This window comes from Lagenorhynchus albirostris, chromosome 4 (genome assembly GCF_949774975.1).
Source record: "Lagenorhynchus albirostris chromosome 4, mLagAlb1.1, whole genome shotgun sequence".
Classification (NCBI taxonomy): Eukaryota; Metazoa; Chordata; class Mammalia; order Artiodactyla; family Delphinidae; genus Lagenorhynchus; species Lagenorhynchus albirostris.
In genome coordinates this window covers 76957566-76969020 of record NC_083098.1, presented here as the reverse complement: position 1 = coordinate 76969020, position 11455 = coordinate 76957566, and positions in this window count along the sequence as shown.

The window sequence follows — 11455 nt, the reverse complement described above, 5'->3', positions numbered from 1 at the left end:
AAACCACCCAATCAGTACAGCATACAAAAAGACAAATTAAAAAAAAAAGAAAGCAACATGTGAGATCTATGGTATAATATAAAGTGTGCCGACCTATACATAATAGGGGTTCCAGAAAAAGAAGAGAGAGAAAAGGGGAGCAAAAATGTATTTGAAGAAATTACGGATGAAAATTTCCCAAACCTAAAGAAGGAAACAGATATCCAGTTACAGGATGCATAGAGGGTCCCAAATAAGATGAACCCAAACAGAACCACACCAAGACATACCATAATTAAATGACAAAAGTTAAAGAGAGGACTCTTAAAAAAAAAAAAAAAAAAAGAGAGGACTCTAGAGTCAGCAAGAGAAAAACAAAGAGTTAGTTACAAGGCAACCCCCATAAGGATATTGGCTGATTCCTCTGCAGAAACTTCACAGGCCAGAGGGAGTGACATGATACATTCAAAGTCCTAAAAGGGGAAAACCTGCAACCTAAGATGTTTTACCCAGAAAGATTATCACTGAGAATAAAAGGAGAGAGAAAGAATTTCTCAGACAAGCAAAAACTAAAATAATTCAGCAGTACTAACCCTACCCTAAAAGAAGTATTAAAGGGTCTTCTCTAAATGGAAAATAAGTAAGAATCCATTGGAAAGGGAAAACCACAATAGGAAAGGCAAATATAAAAAAGGATTGAAGATCACTTAAATTAGCCAGTACCTAGACTAAAAACCAAAAAAAATATTTGTAAAGGCGATTATAACTAAAATTAACAGCAAAAGGACAAGCATGAAGATGTAAAATAGGTAAGCAAAATCACAAGATGGGGGAGGGGAGTATAAAAATTTAGATCTTTTAGAATATGTTTGCACTTGTATGACTATCAGTTTAAAGCAAATAGATATAGTAATGCATCAGTATACCTGAACTCCATGGTAATCACAAATCAAAAACATTCAACAGATTCACAAAAAACAAAGAATCTCAAGCATACTACAAAAGAAAATCATCAAACCACAAAAGGAAAAACAAAAAGAAGAGATGAACAAATAACTACAAAAACAACTGGAAAGCAAGGTTTAAATGGCAATGAGTACATACCTATCAATAATTACTTTAAGTGTCAATGAAATATATGCTCTGATAAAAAAAAAGAGTGGCAGATTGGGTAAAAGAAAAAAACAATCTACAATATACTGCCTATAAGAGATCACTTCAGGGTGAAAGACACAAACATATTGAAAGTGAGAGGATGGAAAAAGATATTTCATGCAAATGGAAATGAAAAGAAAGCGAGGGTAGCAGTACTCATATCAGACAAAATAGACTTTAAAACAAAGGCCATAAAGAAAGACAAAGAAGGATATTATATAATGATAAAGGGATCAATACAAGATGAGGGTATTATACTCATTAACATATAAGCACCCAATATAGGAACACTTAAATATATAAATCAAATACTAACAGATATAAAGAGAGAAGTTGACAGGAATACAATAATAGTAGGAGACTTTAACACCCCACTGACATCAATGGACAGATCATGCAGACAGAAAACCAATAAGGCAACAGAGGTCCTAAATGACACAATAGATCAGTTGAACTTAATTGATATCTATAGGACACTACATCCAAATACACATTCTTTTCAAGAGCACATGGAACATTCTCTAGGATAGAAAACATACTAGGTCACAAAACAAGCCTCAAAAAATTTAAGAGGATCCTCCCTTATCTTTAGTGGGGCGGACTGGATGAGGTTCACTGGCATTTCTTTGCTGAAAAAGCCCAGCCAGCAGCTCATCTCAGAGATGAGGAGAGGGGAGCCCCACACTTTTGAACAGGCATAGGGTTTTCCCATGTCACCTAAGTTCCTACAAAGGAAGCAAAAAGTTTCCTTTGTTAGGCTATACCCTTTCTGCTGAAGATATCAGACAAAACTGTGTGGCTGACAGGGTCTAAGAGCTCTGGCCTGGTGTCAGGCCTGAGTCTCTGAGATGGGAGACCCACGTTCAGGACATTAGACTACCAGAGACCTCCTGGCCCCATGTAATATCTATCAATCAGCAAGAGCTCTCCCAGAGATCTCCATCTCAATGCTAAGACCCAGCTCCACTCAACGACCAGCAAGCTACAGTGCTGGACACTCCATGCCAAACAACTAGCAAGACAGGAACACAGCCTCACCCATTAGCAGAGAGGCTGCCTAAAATCCTACTAAGTTCACAGACACCCCAAAACACACCACTGGACATGGTCCTGCCCACCAGAAAGACAAGATCCAGCCCCACCCACCAGAATACAGGCACCAGTCCCCTCTACCAGGAAGCCCACACAAGCCCCTGAACCAACCTTACCCACTGGGGGCAGACACCAAAAACAATGGGAACTACGAACCTGCAGCCTGCGAAACAGAGACAACAAACACAGTAAGTTAAGCAAAATGAGAAGACAGAGAAGTACGCAGCAGATGAAGGAGCAAGGTAAAAACCCACCAGACCAAACAAATGAAAAGGAAATAGGCATTCCACCTGAAAAAGAATTCAGAGTAATGATAGTAAAGATGATCCAAAATCCTGGAAATAGAATGGAGAAAATACAAGAAACGTTTAACAAGGAACTAGAAGAACTAAAGAGCAAACAAACATGATGAACAGCACAATAAATGAAATTAAAAATTCTCTAGAAGACATCAATAGCAGAATAACTGAGGCAGAAGAACTGATAAGTGACCTGGAAGATGAAATAGTGGAAATAACTACCACAGAGCAGAATAAAGAAAAAAGAATTGAGGACAGTCTCAGAGACCTCTGGGACAACATTAAATGAAACAACATTCGAATTATAGGGGTTCCAGAAGAAGAAGAGAAAAAGAAAGGGACTGAGAAAATATTTGAAGAGATTATAGTTGAAAACTTCCCTAATATGGGAAAGGAAGTAGTCAATCAAGTCCCAGAAGCACAGAGAGCCCCATACAGGATAAATCCAAGGAGAAACACGCCAAGACACAGATTAATCAAACTATCAAAAATTAAATAGAAGAAAAAATATTAAAAGCAGCAAGGGAAAAACAACAAATAACACACAAGGGAATCCCCATAAGGTTAACAGATGATCTTTCAGCAGAAACTCTACAAGCCAGAAGGGAGTGGCAGGACATATTTAAAGTGATGATGGAGAGAAACCTACAACCAAGATTACTCTATCCAGCAAGGATCTCATTCAGATTTGATGGAGAAATTAACACCTTTACAGACAAGCAAAAGCTGAGAGAGTTCAGCACCACCAAACCAGCATTACAACAAATGCTAAAGGAACTTCTCTAGGCAGGAAACACAAGAGAAGGAAAAGACTTAAAATAACAAACCCAAAGCAATTAAGAAAATGCTAATAGGAACATACATATCGATAATTACCTTAAATGAAAATGGATTAAATGCTCCAACCAAAAGACACAGACTTGCTGAATGGATACAAAAACAAGACCCATATATATGCTGTATACAAGAGACCCACTTCAGACCTAGGGACACATACAGACTGAAAGTGAGGGAATGGAAAAAGATATTCCATGCAAACGGAAATCAAAAGAAAGCTGGAGCAGCAATTCTCATATCAGACAAAATAGACTTTAAAATAAAGACTATTACAAGAGACAAAGAAGGACACTACATAATGATCAAGGGATCAATCCAAGAAGAAGATATAACAATTGTAAATATTTATACACCCAACATAGGAGCACCTCAATACATAAGGCAAATACTAACAGCCATAAAAGGGGAAATTAACAGTAACACAATAATAGTAGGGGGCTTCAACATCCCACTTTCACCAATGGACAGACCAACCAAAATAAAAATAAATAAGGAAACACAAGATTTAAATGACACATTAAACAAGATGGACTTAATTGATATTTATAGGACATTCCATCCAAAAACAGAATACACTTTCTTCTCAAGTGCTACCTCACACCAGTCAGAATGGCCATCATCAAAAAATCTACAAACAATAAATGCTAGAGAGGGTGTGGAGAAAAGGAGGGAACCTCTTGCACTGTTGGTGGGAATGTAAATTGATACAGCCACTATGGAGAGCAGTATGGAGATTCCTTAAAAAACTAAAAATAGAACTACCATATGACCCAGCAATCCCACTACTGGGCATATACCCTGAGAAAACCGTAATTCAAAGAGTCATGGGCTTCTCTGGTGGCGCAGTGGTTGAGAGTCCGTCTGCCGATGCAGGGGACACGGGTTTGTGTCCCGGTCCGGGAAGATCCCACATGCCGTGGAGCGGCTAGGCCCGTGAGCCATGGCCGCTGAGCCTGTGCGTCCAGAGCCTGTGCTCTGCAGCGGGAGAGGCCACAGCAGGGAGAGGCCCGTGTACTACAAAAAAAAAAAAAAAAAAAGAGTCATGTACCACAATGTTTATTGCAGCACTATTTACAACAGCCAGGACATGGAAGCAACCTAAGTGTCCATCGGCAGATGAATGGATAAAGAAGATATGACACATATATACAATGGAATACTACTCAGCCATAAAAAGAAACGAAAATGAGTTATTTGTAGTGAGGTGGATGGACCTAGAGTCTGTCATACAGAGTGAAGTAAGTCAGAAAGAGAAAAACAAATACCATATGCTAACACATATATATGGAATCTAAAAAAAAATAAAAATGGTTCTGATGAACATAGGGGCAGGACAGGAATAAAGACACAGATGTAGAGAATGGACTTGAGGACACGGGGAGGGTGAAGTGTAAGATGGGACGAAGTGAGGGAGTTGCATGGACATATATACAATACCAAACATAAAATAGGTAGCTGGTGGGAAGCAGCCACATAGCACAGGGAGATCAGCTCGGTGTGTTGTGACCACCTAGAGGGGTGGGATAGGGAGGGTGGGAGGGAGATGCAAGAGGGAGGGATATGGGAATATATGTATACGTATAGCTGATTCACTTTGTTATACAGGAGAAACCAACACAACATTGTAAAGCAAGTATACTCCAATTAAGATGTTAAAAAAAAATTTAAGAGGATAGAAATTATTTCAAGCATCTTTTCTGACCATAACTGTATGAAACCAGAAATGAACCATAGAAAGAAAAATGGGAAAATAACAAACACGTGGAGACTAAACAACATGTTACTAAAAAACCAAGAGCTCAATGATGAAATCAAAGAAAAAAGTCAGAGAATACCTTGAAACAAACAAAAATGAAAACACAACCTTACAAAATCTATGGGATGCAGCAAATGCAATTCTAAGAGGAAAGTTCATAGCGATACAGGCCTTCCTTGGAAACAAGAAAAATCTCAAATAAAAAACCTAACCCACAACCTAATTAGAAAAAGAACAAACAAAGCTGAAAGTCAGCAGAAGGAAGGGAATAATAAAGATCAGAGAGGAAAAAAATAAATGGAAGATCAAAAATAAAAATAATAATAATAGGAAAGCTCAATAAAACCAAGAGCTGGTTCCTTGAAAAGATAAACAAAATCAACAAACCTCTAGCCAGGCTCACCAGGAAGGAAAGAGAGAGGACCCAAATAAACAAAATAAGAGATGAAAGAGGAGAAATAACAACTGATAACACAGAAATACCTAAATAAATAAATAAATAATAAAAAAGAAAAAAGAAAATACTGTGAACAGTTATATGTCAGCAAATTGGAGAACTTAGAAGAAATGGATATGTTTCTGAAAACATACAGTCTGCCAAAACTGAGTAAATAGGAAACAAATAATTTGAACAGACCAATCACTAGAAGTGAAATAGAATCTGTAATAAAACAAAAACAAAAAGAAAGAGAAACAAACAAACAAAAAACTCCCTGCAAACAAAAGTCCAGGACTGGATGGCTTCATTGGGTAATTCTACCAAACATACAAAGAACAACTTATACCTATCCTTCTCAAACTATTCCAAAAAATTGAAAAGGAGGGAACACTCCCAAATTCATTCTATGAAGCCACCATCACCCAGATACAAAAACCAGACAAAGACACTACAAAAAAAAAGGAAATTATAGCTAATATCTCTGATGAATAGATGTAAAACTCCTCAACAAAATATCAGCAAACTGAATCCAACAATACATAAAAAGGACCATACACCAAGATCCAGTCTGATTCATCCCAGGATCACAAGGATGATTCAACATACGTAAATCAATCAATGTGATATACCACATTAACAAAAGGAAAGACAAAAACCACATGATCATCTCAGTACATACAGAAAAGGCATCTGACAGCATTTAACATCCACTCATGATACAAACTCTCACCAAACTGGGTATAAAGGGACAACATAATAAAAGCCATTTACAACAATCCCACAGGCAACATAATACTCACTGGTGAAAAGCTAAAAGCCTTCCTGATAAATTCAGAAACAAGACAAGGATGCCCACTCTCACCACTTCTATTCAACATAGTATTGGAAATCCTAGCCACAGCAGTCAGACAGGAAAAAGAAATAAAAGGTATCCAAATTGGAAGAGAAGAGGTAAAACTGGCATTATTTGCAGATAACATGATACTCTATATGAAGAACCCTAAGGTTTCACAGAAAAACTACTAGAACTAATAAATAAATTCAGCAAGGTAGCAGGATACAAGATTAACATACAAAAATCTGTTGCATTTCTTTATACTAACAATGAAATATCAGAAAGTTTTTAAAAATCCCATTTAAATTGTATTTAAAAAATAATAAAATACCTAGGAATAAACTTAACCAAGGAGGTGAAAGACCTATACACTGAAAGATATAAAACACTGATAAAGAAACTTAAAGATGATTCAAAACAAAATTGAAAGATATCCCATGCACTTGTATTGGAAGAATTAATATTGTCAAAATGGCCATATTACCCAAACTAATCTACAGATTTCATGCAATCCCTATCAAAATATCCATGACATTTTTCACAGAACTAGAACAAATAATCTTAAAATTCATATGGAACCACAAAAGATTCAGAATTGCCAAAACAATCCTAAGGAAAAAGAACAAAGCTGGAGGCATAACCTGTCCAGACTTCAGACTATACTACAAAGTTAGAGTAATCAAGACAGCATGGTATTGGCACAAAAACAGACATATAGATCAATGGAAAAGGATAGAGAACTCAGAAATAAACCCACACACCAATTAATCTACAACAAAGGAGGAAAGACTATACAATAGAGAAAAGACAGTCTCTTCAACAAGTGGTGCTGGGAAAGCTGGACAACTACATGAAAATCAATCAAATTAGAACACTCTCTCATACCATACACAAAAATAAACTTGAGGGTTTCCCTCATGGTGCAGTGGTTAAGAATCCGCCTGCCAATGCAGGGGACACGGGTTCAAGCCCTGGTCTGGAAAGATCTCACATGCCGCAGAGCAACTAATCCTATGTGCCACAACTACTGAGTCTATGCTGTACAGCCCGTGAGTCACAACTACTGAAGCCCGCGTGCCTACAGCCCGTGCTCTACAACAAGAGAAGCCACCTCAACGAGAAGCCCATGCACCGCAATGAAGAGTAGCCCCCGCTCGCCACAACTAGAGAAAGCCCTTGCACAGCAACGAAGATCCGATGCAGCCAAAATAAAAAAATAAATAAGTGAATAAATAAATAAACAAACAAACAAAATAAACTCAAAATGGTTTAAAGACCTAAATATAAGACATGAAACCATGTAAGTCCTAGAAGAGAACATAGGCAAAACATTCTCGGACATAAATTATAGCAATATTTTCTTAGTCTCCTAAGGCAAAAGAAATAAAAGCAAAAATAAACAAATGGGACCTAATCAAACTTATAAGCTTTTGCACGGTAAAGAAAATCATCAACAAAATGAAAAGACAAACTACGGACTGGGAGAAAATATTTGCAAACAATGCGACTGACAAGGGATTAACATCCAAAATATACAAACAGCACATACAACTCAATATCAAAAAAACAAATAACCCAATCAAAAAATGGGCAGAAGGCCTAAATAGACATCTCTCCAAAGACACACAGATGGCCAACAGGCACATAAAAAGATGCTCAACATTGCTAATTATTAGAGAAATGCAAATCAAAACCACAATGAGGTATCATACCAGTCAGAATGGGTATCATCAAAAAGTCTACAAATAGCAAATGCTGGAGAGGGTATGGAGAAAAGGGAACCCTCCTACACTATTGGTGGAAATTTAAATTGGTGCAGCTACTATGGAGAACAGTGTGGAGATTCCTTAAAAAACTAAAAATAGATCTACTATATGATCCAGCAATCCTGCCATTGGGTACATATCCAGAAAAGATGAAAACTCTAATTCAAAAAGCTACATGCACCCCGACGTTCATGGCAACACTATTTACAATAACCAAGACATGGAAACAACCCAAGTGCCCATTAACAGACGACTGGCTTAAGAAAATGTGGTATATATACATACAATGGAATATTACCCAGACATAAAAAATAAAATAGTGTCATTTGCAGCAACATGTACGGACCTAGAGAATATTAGACTTAGTGAAGTAAGTCAGAGAGAGAAAGACAAATATTATATAGTATCACTTATATGTGGAATCTAAAAAATACTACAAATAAATCTGTATACTAAACAAACTCACAGACATAGAAAACAAGCTTATGGTTACCAAAGGCTAAACAGAAGGGGGAGGGATAAATTAGGAGTATGGGATTAACAGATACAAACTACTATACATAAAATAGATAAACAAGGATTTAGTGTATAGCACAGGGCACTATATTCAGTATCTTGTAATAACCTATTGTGGATAAAAAATGTTGCCTGCCATATCAACAAACAAAGGATGCTGCGGCCATCAAGCCATCAGCCACTACCACAGCCCACCACCATGAGCCTGAAGGAACTCAGGATGGAGACAAAAGGGCTGCCCAATGCCAGCCACCCCCAACAGTGAACACTGACAGGACACAGGATGGGAAAGAATAGGATACTGACCCTAGATAACTAAGGTGCATATCAAAGGAATGATTTCAATGACTCTTGCATCTTCCCATACATAGAAAAGCACTAAATTCATTAACCTGAGATGTCTGGTGTTCTTTAATTAACAGTAACTTTTGGTGTTCCAACTACCTGGTTTTTGTTGCAAAAACTCCTATATATGCTGGCTCCTCCCTTACCCCTTTGGAGCAGTCCCTCAGAGTTACCTGAGAGGCTGCCTCCTGGGCTTGATGTCCTCAGGAACTCTGCTGAATAAAATATAATTCTCAACTCTGAGGTTGTGCATGTTTTTCAGTCAACGCCATAATGGAAAATAATCTGAAAATACATATATCATCTATATGAATATGTGAATCACTTCGCTGTACACCTGAAACTGATGCAATATTGTAAATCAACTATACTTCAATTTTAAAAAAAAGTCAAAGGTGAACCAACTTCCAGTAAGGCTTTGGATCTTACCCAATTTATGTTTGAATTCTTTGATTGCCGCATTGCCCAAATTACCAATGGACTCAATAACCTCTAACTGCCAGAAAATTCCAGTTTACCTTGAAATGTTTAGAATCTTATTTTTTCCCCACAGAGAGTACCATACACTTTCTTCAAAAGAAATCCAATTTTTCAGTTAACTTGATTGCTGAGAAATATGTGGGCAACAGAAAATATACTCATCAATTTCTACCACGTGCCAAGCGTTAGGCCTGGCTTAGTAAGTATAAAGAATATGATAAAATTGGATTCTGTACCCTTACAATCTAGTCAGAAAGCAAAGAGGATATTTTGCTTCAGCATAAAGCTCACTATGTCCTCTAATTTTCCTATTTTTGTTTCTTCTTTTATAAAAAATGTACTCAAATTCATTTAAGAAACATTTATTGATTTCATACTATGTGCCAATCATTTTGATGCCAGACAGGCTCCTACTGTTATGGATCTTTCATTTTAGTGAGTGGGGAGAAAGAGAAAAAGAGAAAGAGAGAGAGAGATAGATTAGACAAATAATTGTTTTAGAGCATAAATTCTATGAAAATAATAAATGGAGTAACATGGAGAGTGACTGGGGAGCTATTTTAATTGGGTGATCAGGGAAGGCCTCGGATGTGGTGACACCTGGTGCAACGACAGACAAGAAATCATGTGACCATTTGGAGGAACAGTGTTACAGAAGCAGGAACAGCCATTGAGAAGGCCCTGAGCCCAGAACCAGCTTACCATGTCCCAGGAGCAAAATGAATATTAATTATTAATATTGATGATCTTATTTGGGATTATAACGATTTATAAGCCAAGGTCTCCGTCTGAAAGGAGCTCTGTGATAGAGACAGAAGTAAGCACAAAGATCACAATACAGTGGCAGAACAACATTGCCTTGATAGAAGTATGTACAAAGTAAAGAGGTAGTAAGAAGAAGGAGTAATTAATTCTTAGGGTGTGTTTCAGGGAAGGCTTCACAAAGGAGGTAATGGAAAAACAGGATTCGAAATATCAATAGCATTGACAAGGCAGGAAGAATGGTTATGCCAGGAGCAACAGCACACAGGGAACTGTGAGTACAAAGGGCTGCAGGCTGCGTTTCTACAGTGAACACTAAAATAGAAGAAAGTGAGGCTCAAGAGGACAGAGGCCAAGCCATGAAAGGGCCTGATATTCTGTGCATGATGGGAGCTATCAAAAGGCGCTAAGGAAGCAACCACAGGATTGGATTTGTGTTTCAGATCCATCACCATAGGCTGTCTCTCTGAAATATGTCTGTGGGAGAATAAATTTGAGGCAGTGAAAAAGATGCAATGAGGCTGGTGACAGTGGGGCTCAGTAAGAGGTAAAGATATCGGAGAGGTTTTTCGGAGTTAATCAAACAAACGGATAGGGCCGACTGTTCACTGTTGAATGACCAATAACTTTCAGTATCTGGCTCACAGCAGGCACTCAACAAATATTTGTAGAATGAATGAATGGTGGCTGAGTGCGACAGCACGGTCTGACCAACAGAAGCCCGCAGCCCCGCACTCAAATACAAACACTTCCATTAATAGAGAACATTGAGCGCTAAAGCCTAGTTTAGGTGTGTTGCTTTAATCCTAACAAACCTATGAGGTAGGTCGTATTTCCATTTTCCAGATGAGAAAAACCTGAGGCTCAGAGAGAGCGATAACGTACCATGCCTGAGGTTTCTAGAACTAGGAAGAAGCTAGGCTCAAAAGTCAGCCAGCCAGCCAAGTGCGCATGGTTAATAATTACTCGCTACTACTTAGCCTAGAGACTCAAATAAATGAACTACGTAAAGCCTAAAAGCAGAGAAAGCTAAGAAAAGTCGCTCTCAACAAGCGATTAAAGGGGGCTGCCAGCCGGTCACTGGAAGATCAAGGCAGCCTGTCCCAACTGCCTAAAGCCAAGCCTCCCCGGTGCAGGAAGGGTATGGGGGGCGGGGACGGGGGCGGGGGCGCTCGGGTCCGCAGTGGGCGAACG